Below are 13,622 nucleotides of genomic sequence, written 5' to 3'. Positions count from 1 at the left end.
GAAAAACTGGATCATGTATTTTTCTGTCTCATCTCCAGAGATGCTGTTAAAATGAAAGCTGTCAAGATAAGGAATAAGAAAATAATAGAGTTCTCCAAAGGGAAGTTATCAAGGTTAGGAGAGTTCAGCAAGTCCCAGGAGATGGAGTATCTGATGATGGATAATAATCAATATTTACTGGATATTGTGTGTGTTGCCAAGCTAAAGCCTAGCTATGCATTATCTTATTAACCCAAACAATTCAATGCATTTATTTGTATATCTGCTTTACAGGTAAAACTGATACTTAAAAAGAGAAGATATACCAGGGGTGGTAGTACATGCCTGTAACCCTAGCTACTAGGGAGCCTGAGGCAGGAGGATCACAAGTTTGAGGCTATTTAGCAAGATCTTGTCTCAAAATGAAGAAAAGGCTGGGGGTGTAGCACAGTTGTAAAGTGTATGCCTAGTGTAAGTTATACTCTCAGTGTAACAATTCCCCAGTATCAAGAATTTTTTAAAAAGAAAGGAGGAGATCAAAGATGACAGATAGAGATGGCCAAACCATTTATCTAATTAATGGGCATTTCAGAAAAAAGTACCAGACAGAAATTTCTAAACTGAATGAGCATAGTTGGCACCCATCTATAATCCCAGCACTCTGGGCAGCTGAGGCAGGAAGATCACAAATTCAAGCTCAACTTATTGACTTAGCAAGACCTGGTCTCCACATTTTTAAAACAGTGGGGCAGGAGATCCTGGGAAAATAGTGAAAACCCCTAGGTTCAATCCCCAGTACCACAAAAAAAATTTTTCTCAAAATACAGGTGACAGCAGAAGGGAAACAAACGTACTCATCAAGTGTCTGTAAGAGAATCAATGAAAGGAAAAACAATAATTAATGTGTCCTTGTAAAATTTCAACACCAAGAATAAAGAAAAGACTTTTTTGGTGTGTGGTAGTTGGGACTGAACCCAGGGACTGAGCTACATCCCCAGCCATTTTTTATCTGTCTGTCTATCTTATCTATTCATTTATTGCCCTTTTTTTTTTTGGTGCCAGAGATCGAACTCAGGACCTTGTGCCTGCAAGGCAGGTGGCAGCACCACTGAGCTAAATCCCTGGCCCTGCCATTTTTAATGCTAACCAGAGATGTAGCTCAGTGGCCCCATGACTGCCGGAAGTGTAAGGTCCTAAGTTTGATTCCCAGTCAAAAAAAAAAATCACAGGCACTCAAGTTCTGCTACAGCTTCCCAGAGTGCTGGGATTGCAGGCTTGTACCACTCCACCAGCTAAGACAATGAATTTTATGATACCTGAATGAGACATTTTTTTTGGTACCAGGAACTGAACTCAGGGCATCTCACTTGCCAGGCAGGCACTGCACTGCTAAGGTACATCCCCGACCCTGAAGGATACCTTTCTGAGCTGGGTGTGGTTTTGTTTTTTGAGACAGGATCTCAAAAAATGGTTAGCCAGGCTAGCTGAGAAATCTTGGGCTCAAGTGATCCTCCTGCCTCCTCAGTAGCTGGGACTACAAGTGTGACACTGTCCCCAGCTTAGATATTTATTTTTGTTTTGTTTTTTGGTACCAGGAATTGAACTCAGGACCTCACAGTTGCCAGGCAGGCACTGTGCGACTTAGCTACATCTCTGGCCCTAGATATTTCTTTTTAAAACATAAAAGAGATTCACCTACAGGTTTCCTTTGCTCCCTCCTCCTTCCTGTTCTGAGATCTGTGTGTCATTTTTATGTTGGCTTATACACATGTACTACACACATGCGTATATATACATATTCATAAAGTTTTTTTAAAAATTTACATAAGTAGCATGCTACTCTGCATCAGTTTTACAATGTGCTTTTTTATACTCATAAGGTTGTAGATTTACCCACATTGCCATGGGATCTAGCTCATTCACTTGAATCACTGTCATGTACTCTCGTGAGAATACTCTCTTATTTCTCTTTTTTTGCTATTATAACAAATAGATTAGTTGTAGTGGTAGTGGCAGCAGCAGCAGCAGTAGTAGTGATAGGGAAAAGTTTTAAAGTAAGTTAAGTAGATTAGCTATTAAAGTAGTTGTGAAAGCAAAATAGGTAGTGTATCCCTTTAAAAGCTTGCCTTAACCCATTGCTTTTGCTGTTTAAAGTGAAGGTTATATAGCTCCTTTGATCTGTAGCTCCACTGTAGATAACATCCTACCTCTGAAAAACAAAGTGGGAATCCTTGAACAAACTTGTGATGTATGTGCCTTAACTGTTATGTGTTTAAGACTAATCAGTGACAGGAACCACCTGTGTCTAACCATTAAACAGGAATTGGAACTTTATTTACTTAACAAAGACCACTGGGGATGAGATAATGACTGACAAAAGTATAAAAGGTGATGGAAAAAGAACACAGGGCTTGGACTCTGACCAGATAAGTTTCTGGCAGTCCTGCCTGCTTGCAAGTAAACTTTTATTATTTTACCCAAATTCTGTGTCTCCGTGTACTTCTTTCCGTGATTCTAGAACAGTAGTATTTTCTTCTTGAAGGGCCTTGTCCAAATCCCTCTTCCTATGGGCAGGGGAAGTAGGCTCTGGGCCTGTAGCAGGTGAGAAAGACTCCAGACGTGGCAGCTGGTGGCTGGGGCTCCATGAGCCAGTGTAAAGGCCAAACGTTTGGCCAGTACAGCACTGAGAGCTCACTTGGTGATCCACCCAATGTGCCGCAGGCATGTGCAGTACACCTGAACTTCTTGTTTGTCAACTGCTTCTCTGATGTGGTCTTTTATGGTGTGATACCAAAGACCTGTTTCATTAAATAATAAAGAAACCAAACCTTACACAGTCAAAGGTTGCAGAAATTATGAGGTGCTACAGAAATGGTGAATTCCGCCTGGGCACTGTGGTGTGAATTGGTGCCTCTCACCCTCCATCAGCCTAGCGTCTGGGCTCTGGAGGCCCCAGGATGTGGTCATAGCTGTGAGTTCCACACACCCCTCCCAACTAACACATGTGGGTTAATTCTGCTCCCACGCAGCAGCTGAGAACACTGTGGAGCCCCTGGTCCAAGGCCACACAGCCAGGACAGGGACCTAGAGGTCAGGCCCATGCAGGCTGGTGGCCCAACTGTCTTCTGCTATGGCAGCACAGGCCCAGGTGGGGACAGCCATGGCCCTCTGCACCTGTGCAGGGTGACTGGGGTCAGCAGGCTGCAGGTGAGGGAGCCTTGAGCCTAGAGATTGGAAGAAGCCAGGGCACCTTGCAGAGCAGGAGGCAACTGTGGAATGGGGATCCTGAGCTGGGTGGGCGGAGGTGGAAACCAGCAGCTCTGCAGCGCTGGCGGGTTGGGCCCAGACTGGCTCCGGGCCACAGCCCTTCCTCTCCCTTCTCTCAGATTGTGGTAACCCTGCCATCCCACCCATGCTGAGTGGCCTGGCCAGGGTTGTCAATGGCACGGATGCTGTCCCTGGCTCCTGGCCCTGGCAGGTGTCCCTGCAGGTGAGCTGGGGATCTGGGACATGTGGGGCGCCCTGGGCTGTTGACCAGGCTGGGGTTTTGCCCAGGTGGCAGCTGTGACCTCCCCTCCTTCCTTCCCAGGATGAAACTGGCCTCCACTTCTGCTCCCTCATCTCCCTGTACTGGGTGGTCACCACCTCCCACTGCCAGGCCAGGTGAGCAAGTGGCTCGGGCTCTGCTCCCAGCTCCAGGGGGTGGGGGGGTAGGGGGGCATTGGGCTCCTCTGTCCCCAGCCCCTCCTGTCTCTGTTCCTAAAAATAAATGAGATGGTGGTGGCTGGGGCTTTTGACCAGGGAGCCAATGAAGAAGGCATCCAAGTCCTAGAGATGGCAAAGGTACCTGTCCCAAGGATAGGAGCCTGGGGACAGGAGCTTGACCCCCTGGAGATACGGGGGTGGGGCTGCTCCTGGGGCCTCACCAGGGTTGTGATTGTCACCCTGAGTTTTTCAAGAACCCCAAGTTCAGCATGCTCACTGTGAGCAAGGACATCACCCTGCTGAAGCTGGCCACACCTGCCCAGTTATCTAAGACCGTGTCCCCTAGTGCCTGCCCAGTGCCAGTGATGCCTATTTGCTGGGACCCCTTGTGTCACCACCAGGTGGGATAGACCAAGTACAATAGTGAGTGTGATGCAGCCTTTCCATGCCAGGAACTGTCCCTGGGCTCAGAGCTACCTGGGCAGAAGGGACTCCCAGGTGTGACCCAAGTCACTTTTCAAAAAAAAATTAAAAATCTAGAAAACATGCAATTATTATGTGGCAATTAAGAACAAAGAAAAAATTTTTAAATCTACCACACAAACAAGGCTAATAGAGGTATACTTGACAGGAAGCTCCTGAGCTGCCTGCGGCCCTGTGTAGCATCTCCAGGAGAGACGTCCCTCCAGGATTGGGGGATGGGGAGGACAGAGGTGGGCGGGGTGGGGAGAGGGGCCCTGGTCCCACCCCTAGTGTCTTTGCATCTGGCAAGACCTGGGAAAAAGCTGCAGCAGCTGTGAGACCAAAAGTGACTCCATTTTGCTAATGTGAGACCAGAATGACTCCATTTTGTCCAAAATGGAGCAGTCTCCTTTGTTCTTTCAAATTAATGATTAAATGTGCTTAATCTGGGCACAACACAGCAGTCCTGCCCCTTTGCCCATTGATGACTGCAAGTCCCGAGCTGTGACGGAAACGGGTTTTTTTTCCCCTCAATTAAAAAAAAAATCTATAGCCAGGAGTGGTGGTGCAGGAGCACTGGGAAGGCTGAGGCAAGAAGACTGGTGTGAGTTCAAGGCCAGCCTCAATTACAAGGGAGACTCTGTCTCAAGCAACAAGGACAAAAATCGACAAGACATCCCTGGGTGTGGTGGCACACCTTATAATTCCAGCACTCTGGGAGGCTAAGGCAGGAGGGCCACAAGTTCAAGGCCAGTCTGGGCAATTTAACAATTTAGTGAGGCTGTCTCAAAATAAAGAATAAAAAACTTCAGGGGCGTAGCTCAATATGAAGACCCTGGATTTAGATTCTAGTACCACAAAAACAAGACAAAATAGGCTGGGCATTATAGCTCAGTGGTTCCGGAGCCTGCCTTGCAAGTGCAAGATCCCCGGTACCAAAAAAAAGACAAAATAAAAACAAAAAATCTATTACAATGACCAGCGGCCTACTAAAATTTCAGTGCAGTTTAGTCAATGTCATCTTAAATGTTAACAACTAACAGTCCTCTTAGCTTTCTACTTCGAATTTTCATTCTTTGACGTGGGCAGGGAAGGAGGACAAGACTTTACAGTCATTGAAGCTGAAACTTTTCATTATACTAGCTGAAATAAATGAGACCTTTTGAGATTTGCAGATATTTTCCAGTGAATCCAGACTTCTGGGCAGCATTTCAGATTCTGTAGGATTTTCTAGGCATGTGGTGGAGTGATGGGTACCAACAGCCTTTTTCCATAATTATTCCATATCCAAGGCACGCGCTGGCAAGAAATGGTGTTGCTTATCCCCCTCCTCCCCAAAGAAAGAAGAAAAAGAAAAAGAACAAAGTAAAGCTTCCTGGGCTCAGTGGTAGAGTGTTTGCTGAGTATGCCTCAAGCCCTGGGTTCAATCCCCGGCACCACAAAAGATAAAAAATAAAGAGAGCACTTACAGGGGCCGGGGATTTAGCTCAGTGGCACAGCGCCTGCTTTGCAAGTGCAAGGTCCTGAATTTGATCCCGTAAAGAAACAAACACAACAACAACCAAAAAAAGAACACTTACAGAGAGAAAGTATAGATCATCCACAAAGAAACGAAAATCAGATACTTGCCAGCCAAGTGAAGAAGGCTGAAAGACAATATACCAAATGCTTTCTTATTTGAAAAGAGAATGGTTTTTAAAATTTAATTTATTTTTAGTTAAAAAGCATTGTGCATAAACAATACTTTCATTTTAATTCAAGAGCATTAGCAACATTCGTTAGTTTCTTCTTGAAGCTTTTTGTTTGTTTGTTTGGTACCAGGGATCGAACTCAGGACTTTGTGCTTGTGAGGCAGATGGCAACACCACTGAGCTAAATCCCCGGCATCCCTGAAGTCTGCTTTTAAAACTCTATTATGGGTTTCGGCCAGGGATATAGTTCAGTGGTGCCATGCCTGCCTGGCAAGTGCAACATCCTAAGTTCGATCCCTGGTATGGGGTGGGGGTGGGGATATCTCTTATGGGTTGAGGATGCAGCTCAGTGATAGAGCACTTGCCTAGCACATGTGAGGCTCTGGGTTCAATCGCCACTACTGAAAAAGAAATTAGGCAAGCATAGTGATGCATATTTGTAATCCTAGCTCTCAAGAGGCTGAGGCAAGAAGATCATAAATTGAGCTGAGCCTGGGCTACATAGTGAGACCCTGTTTCAAAAAATAAAACAAGGGCTGGGGATTTAGCTCAGTGGTTCTGCCACCTGCCTTGCAAACGCAGGGTTCTGAGTTTGATCCCCAGTACCAAAAATAAAAAATAAAACAAAACAAAAATAAGCCCTAGAATCCTTCTTTGTTGTTGTTTTGAGAAAGGGTCTTGCTATATAGTTCAGAGTGGCCTTGAACTCACTGTGTAGCCAGGGCTGACCTTGAATTCATGGCAATCTTCCTGCCTCAGCCTCCCAAAGTGCTAGAATTACAAGAGTGAGCCACCATGTCCAGCTGCCCTAGAATATTTCTAATGCCAGTTCTCCAAACCACAACTGACATTTTACATCAACCAAGAAACTTATTTGCAATAAAAATAGTATAAAAAAGTCATGATATAATTACAATGCTGACTTCGCAGTGCGTTGTCCAGAATAGCAGAGTCCACTAAAAGTGGAAGAAACCCATTGTTTTAGGGCTATATAACAATCAACTGGGAGTCCGGCATGGTGTCACATCCCTGTAATCCCAGCATGAGGGAGGCTAAGGCAGGAGGATTATGAGTTCAAGGTCAGGCTTGGCAATTTAGCAAAAGCCTGTGTCTAAAAAGAAAAAAATCCCCACAAAATTCTCCAAAACCACAATTAATTGTGTATTTGGAACTATTTTCTTTTTGGTACAGAGGATCAAACTCGGGTCCTTGTCCTTGTGCAGCAGGTGGCGAAACCACTGAGCTAAATCCTCAGCCCTGTTAATTATGTATTACATTAGGAAACATTATTATTGAATTTAGATTTCAATCCCCAGCCAAATTATGAATTGAGAGGTTAAAAGAAAGAGTTGTGTTTCCTGTACACTTTCCAGAGAGGGTTAGGTGTATACTGCAAAGAAGGTAAAAAAAAGTAGAAGAGAACCATGTGCTAGAAATGGGGAATTGGCCGGGTGTGTCACCCTGGCCCACGTGCAGTAGTCCTAACAGCCACCTGTCCTGATGAATGGAAAGTGTTCTAGGGAGAAGAAAAATTGCTTTCAAGCTATGGTCGATATGGTTACAAAGTTCAAAATTTAATGACCAGGTGAAGAAGACACCAGTTTCTCTAAGTGGGAAGAAGTGAAAGGCAACACAAACTCTTAAAAAAACACAGAGCTGTCTATAGCCGTATCACCCTGAACACGTCTGATCTCCTCCGATCTTGGAACCTAACCGGACTCAGGCCTGGTTGGTACTTGAATGGGAGAAAAACACAGAGCTGCCGGGCATGATAGGACACGCCTATAATCCCAGCACTTGGGAGGCTGAGGCAGGAGGACTGCCAAAAGTTTGAGGCCAGCTTGGGCTACATGATGAGTTCAAGGCCAGCTTGAACTACATAGTGAGACCCTGTCTCGAAAAACCAAAAACAGCGCTGTGGATTTAGATCAGTAGCACTGCACCTGCCTTGCAAGCGCAAGGTCCTGAGTTGGATCCCCAGTACCAAAAAGCAAAAGAAAACACCCAAATCAAAAACAAACAAAGCCCAAAACCCAAACCACAAAGCTGTAAGAAAATTGTACAAGTATAAAGCAAACAAAAACTAGGCTTTGGTTTTCTTAGAAACTCAACCTCCTGTCTAAGTTATTTGATTTATAGCAAGATATAGAACTATAAAATTTTTAGAAGGCAATGTAGAATATCTTTATATTCTCGGGATAGTGAAAGAGTTCTTCAACTAGATACAAGAAGCACAGCATGAAATAAAAGACTGCTAAACTTAACTTTCTTAAATTAAGAATTTGTGTTGAGAGTTACCAGAGCTGGGTGTGGTGGCACACGCATGGAATCCCAGGTACCTGGGAGGCTGAAATAAGAGGATTACAAGTTGAAGGGCAGCCTAAGCAATGAAGTGAGGCCCTTTCTCAAAATAAAATTTTTAAATGATCTGGGGAATATAGTTTAGTGGTAGAGCTCTTGCCTGGCATGTGGGAGGCCCTGGTTTTAGTCTCCAACACAAATATGTGTGTGTGTGTGTACACACACACACACACACACACACACACACACAAGACTTGTATAGGTACTTTACCAAAGAGAAAACACAAATGGCCAACAAGAATCAGAAAGAATGCTTAACCCCATTATTAATGAGGGAAGCACAAAATTAAATCACAGTAAGATATCATCTTTCAACCACCAAACAGTCAAAAATTGTTTATTTTTGTTTTTTGAGGCAAGGGCTCACTATATGGCTCAGACTGGCCTTAACTTTCTGTCCTCCTGCCTCAGTCTCCTGAGTGCTAGGATCATAGGTGTGCACCACCACATCTGGCTTAGGCAAAAATTGTAAAGTCTGAGAATGCCAATTATTAGTGAGGCTATAGAGCAACTGGAAGTCTTTAGGTAAAAAAGGTTATGGCCATTTTGTAATAATATTGAGGGAGGGCGCTTTTGACCTAGCAATCTCATTTGCAGGCGAAAACCCTGCAACCTCCATCCGCATCAGGAGATGAGAACAAGATTGTTGGCAGCAGCACCACAATGGCAGTCACTTACGAGCCAGCGCTCTTCAGGGAAGAACAGGTAGATAAAGCTGAGGTGTAATTTTCAGTGAGGTCCTGTAGAGCAGTGAAAATGAAAGATGTGAAGCTGAACAACACCACATGAATCCCAGGAATGTGGGGGTGAGGGGGATTGGGGTCACAGAAGATCACAGAGTGATCCCACTTAAACCAAGCTCAAAACTGTGCAAAACTGACAATACGCTAATTGAAGAGACTAACATGCAGTTAAATTGTAACGAGGTATTTATTCAATGGGTATTTGTTTTTTTTTTTTTTGATACCTGACACATTACTCACATATAGCATGGTACAGTGGACCCTTGCTTTATGAACTCTATCAGTTCCTGAGGGCTGGGTGTAACTAAGTCAATATAGCTGAGATAAGAAGAGGCAGTTGAATCTTCCATTAACCTAATTAACCCAAGTTGTTTGTATGTCAGGCTGGTCGTAACTTGAGGGTCCACTGTACATCTATGTCTGTATTTATTTAATCAACCAAGGGAGGCAAGAGAATGTTAGCCACCCTGTAGCTGACTCCAGGTCAAAGCCAATGTCCTCAGCGAGGCCTCCAGGCCACACTACTAGAGTCACTCTTAGTTAATTCCTTTGTATCTTTTAAAACTTTGCTCAAATGTCAGATTCTCAAGTACCTACTCTGATCACCTCACTAAAAACTACAGCTTCCACTGCACACATTTATGCTCATAATCCCCATGATGAGCACTAATTGTCTACATATAACTGTGTATTAAATCTGTTACTGATTGGCTCTGTCCCTACCAGCAGAAGGGCAAATGCTTGTGTTTTTTTGTCTTTTGCAGTACTGGGGATGGAACCCAGGGCCTTTGCACTGAGCCACATCCTCAGCTCTTTTTGTTTTTTATTTTGAGACAAGGTGTTTTTGTTTGTGTGTTTGTTCGTTTGGTTGGTTTTTTGCAGGTTTTTTTGGTACCAGGGATCCTACTCGGTCCTTGTGCTTGAGCAGCAGGCAGCAAAACCACTGAGCTAAATCCCCGGCCTGGTTGGTTTTTTTGGTACTGGGGATCAAACTCCGGACTTTGTGCTTTGGAGGCAGGCGGTGGAACCACTGAGCTAAATCCCAGCCCTGTTGTTTTTTGAGACAGGGTCTCACTATGTAGTTCAGGCTTGAACTCACCATGTAGCCCAGGCTGGCCTCGAACTTGTGGTGATCCTCCTGTCTCAATCTCTCTCATGCTGGGATTATATGTGTGCTGATGCCAGCGTCTTTCTGAGTCACTAAATTGCCCTGGATGAGCTTGAACCTGTGATCTTCCTGCCTCAGCCTTCCAGAGTGCTGGAATCACAGGTATGCGCTTCCATGCCTGGCCCTTCTGTCTGTTTTGTTCGTTGCTGTCTCCCTAGCACTATCGGTGGCCTGGTGCCTGACTGGGGCTCAATTCACACTGTGTTGATGGAACAAGTGGAGTGTTTGGGTTTTGGCTTTTTCAGTACCAGAGTTCGAATCCAGGTCGTCAAGCAAGCAAGGCAAGTGCTCTGCCACTGAGCTACCACTAAACTATGCGTGGGGTTCTTGAAGACTGTGATTGAGTAACATAAAGACAGGGCAGGCAGGGCTCCGGTCTTACCCCCAGGCTACTCAACTGACCGGAAGAACCTGCTGTTTCGGGGAAGCGTGTAAGCGGCCAGTCCCCAGCATTTCAGCAGCACTCTGGAGGCTATCAGGGCTTCCGCCCTGGATTTTGAGGAATATGATCTGAATAGAGTCATGGACAGAAGTCAGAGTTGCTCTGCGAGAGAGTATTTGTATAGTAAAAGAAACAGCTGGGTGACCGTGATGATTAAATACAAATCAGCTAACCTGCGAAGGTAGGGACAGCCCATGTGCTTTGGGCACAGGATCATTGGTTCCCTGATCCACTGGAGCAGGGTGGAGCTGCTGGAATCAGATTCCAGCCCAAACTGAATGTAATGACCAAGCTCTGTCGGTAGAGGGCGTAAGGACAAAAGATAAAGATAACTAAACCCCATCTGTCCAATGTCCACGTGGGGACACTGAGCTCCAGAAATGCACGGGTCCCAATTGAAATGGGCTCTCGGCGTAAAATGCACATTGGATTTTAAAGACATGGTCTGAAAAATTTTTAAAAAGAAGGTAAAATGTATCAGTAATACTTTATATTGATTACATGCTAAAATGATATGTTGGATATATTGGAATAAATGGAATAATATCATTAAAATTAATTTCATGTGGAAAATCTCACGTGAGAGGCTGAGGCAGGAGGATTTCCATGAATTTGAGGCCAGCCTGGGCTACACGGTGAGACCCTGTCTTGACCTGAATACCCTAAGCATGCCATTGCTCTGAAGGTCTACCCTCTGCTGGGCAGCTCCAGTCTCAGCCAGTCTTGCTCATTGGGACAAAACTGGTTTATACGAAGCTTTATTTATGGGGTAAAGCTAAGCTGCTAAACCCCATGTTGGCTGCTGCTGTTGAAATACTGTGCTTTGGGATTTAAAAACAAAGCCATTTCTTTGTTTTAAGGAATTTTTTTAAATGAATTACTCAGTGGGGCTTGTTCATCTTTCATATCGATTGATCTTAAAGATGAGAAAGTTAGGCCCAGGGATTTAGCTCAGTAGTTCTGCTGCCTGCCTCTCAAGCGAAAGGTCCCACGTTCCATCCCAGGTACCAAAAAACAAAACAAAACAAAACAAAGATTAGAAAGTTAAATGAATGGCAGCTGGAACATCTGCAAAACTGGAAAACGAAACTGGTTCTAGAAGATGTACAAAATTAAAGCACATGAAGCCCAGTTGATTCTTTTATTTTTTTTTTAATTTTTTTTGGTACCGGGGATTGAACTCGGGACCTTGCGCTTGCTAGGCAGGCGCCGGAACCACTGAGCTAAACCTCCGGCCGATTCTTTTAAACATACACACACACACACACACACACACACACACACAAACACACACACACACACACACATGCCCCCAAACAGCCTCCTCCCATCAAGGGTCTGTGTCCCAGGCTCTGCCCTGTGACTTGATCTGGCCCTTAGGATGTGGCAGGGCAGGGCTGTGCTGGTCAGCTGGTGGGCAGGAAGGGCTGGCTGGCCTAGGATGGGCCAATGGGGTGACAGGACCTCCCCCTGGCGCCTGGTGTCCAGTCCACTGCTCTATCCTGAGCTGGTTTTCATGGCAGAGGCAGGGGTCTCAAGGAAGGGATGAGCATGCAAGTCGAGGTTGAAGGAACCCAAGATATGTCATCCCCAAATACTCCTCTTTGATATAAAAATTAATTTTGAGCCCAAGGCAATTAAGAAAGCAGCAAATAAATAAGAACCAAGACACATCATGTAAAGGTACAAGTTCCCAATGATGAATGTAAATGTACTGTATGCCTAAAATGTACCAATAAAAGAATTTAAGAGAAAAAAAAGAAAATAAGCAGCAAATGTCAGAGAAAAGCTTTCTCTACCCTTTCTCTTTTCTGCCTATAGGAAATTGTGTGTGTGGGTGTGTGTGTCTGTGACTGAAGACTGAACCCAAGGACTTCACACTGAGCTACATCCCCAGACCTTTCTTTCTCTGTCTTTCTTTCTTTGTTCTTTTTTTTTTTTTTTTTTTGTGGTACCAGGATTGAACTCAGGACCTTGTGCTTGCAAGGCAGGTGCAGTGCCACTGAGCTAAATCCCTGGCCCTCTTTTTCTTTATTTCTTATATTGAGGAAGAGTCACACTAAGTCACTGAGTTGCCCAGGCTGGTGATTGAACTTGTAATTGTCCTGCCTCAGCCTCCCAGAGTGCTGGGATTATGGTCACGTGTCACCTCACCCAGCTACGATATAAATTCTTTCCTCAGGATGACTCTAACCCCTTATCAACCCACAAATGGCACGCAGGGAAGCTGCAAACCAGTCTTATCCCATTCATCTCCTTTCATAACCTCACCTCCCACGGCTCCTGCCCTTGGATGCCTGATGCTGCCTTCCTTTGTCCTTTCCTTTCTCTACAAATTTACTGTTCTTTTTGAAAATGCCAAATAAGCTGGACTTCTAGGCCTCTTCTTTGTGTTACTTTTCTTCCTCCTGGATGATTTATTGCTACTGCACTAACAAGCTGTTTCTCTCTTGCTAACCTGTCTTTGTTAATGAGTCCCCGCTGCACACCCATGATGGTTAAAGGCACAGCTGTGCCTCTGCTCCCAGGCCGGGCTCAGCACGGTGCCCTGTGTCCTGCTGGCTGAAGCAAATCCTAGCAACAGACTCCTCCTCTCAACAGCAGGAGCTACGGTCTATAGCAGAGTGTGACTACAACCTGGATGTGGTGGTACACGCCTGTGATCCCAGCACTCGGGAGGCTGAGGCAGGAGGATCGCCACAAGTTTGAGGCCAGTCTGGGCTACAAAGTGAGTTCAAGGCTGGCCTGGAATACATAGTGAAACCCTGTTTCAAAACCCAAACAAAAAAATCTGGTACTTGAGATATGTGCAGTCAAATGGCTCCCTGACCTCCAGTGACCCTTGTTGTTGTCAAAGACAAACAAACTGGCTTTCCAAGCCCTTTGCTATGGTCCATTTTCATCCCCACTGTGGTTCACTTGTTAAGACCTTTAGCACTGAAGTCAGTGATGTGAGTTGAAGCCTAGCCTATATATTAAGCTATGTGACCCAGGTCTTTCTGGTTTAGTCTGAATGTATCTCTCCCAAGCCATATGTTGAAATTCTAACCCCCAAGGTATGGTATTAGGGG

The sequence above is a fragment of the Heterocephalus glaber genome, unplaced genomic scaffold (assembly GCF_053883595.1).
Source record: "Heterocephalus glaber isolate CG9 unplaced genomic scaffold, H.glaber_assembly_v1.0 deba00000071, whole genome shotgun sequence".
Lineage (NCBI taxonomy): Eukaryota > Metazoa > Chordata > Mammalia > Rodentia > Bathyergidae > Heterocephalus > Heterocephalus glaber.
The sequence above is the reverse complement of the archived record's forward strand: the minus strand, read 5'-3'. Positions refer to the sequence as shown.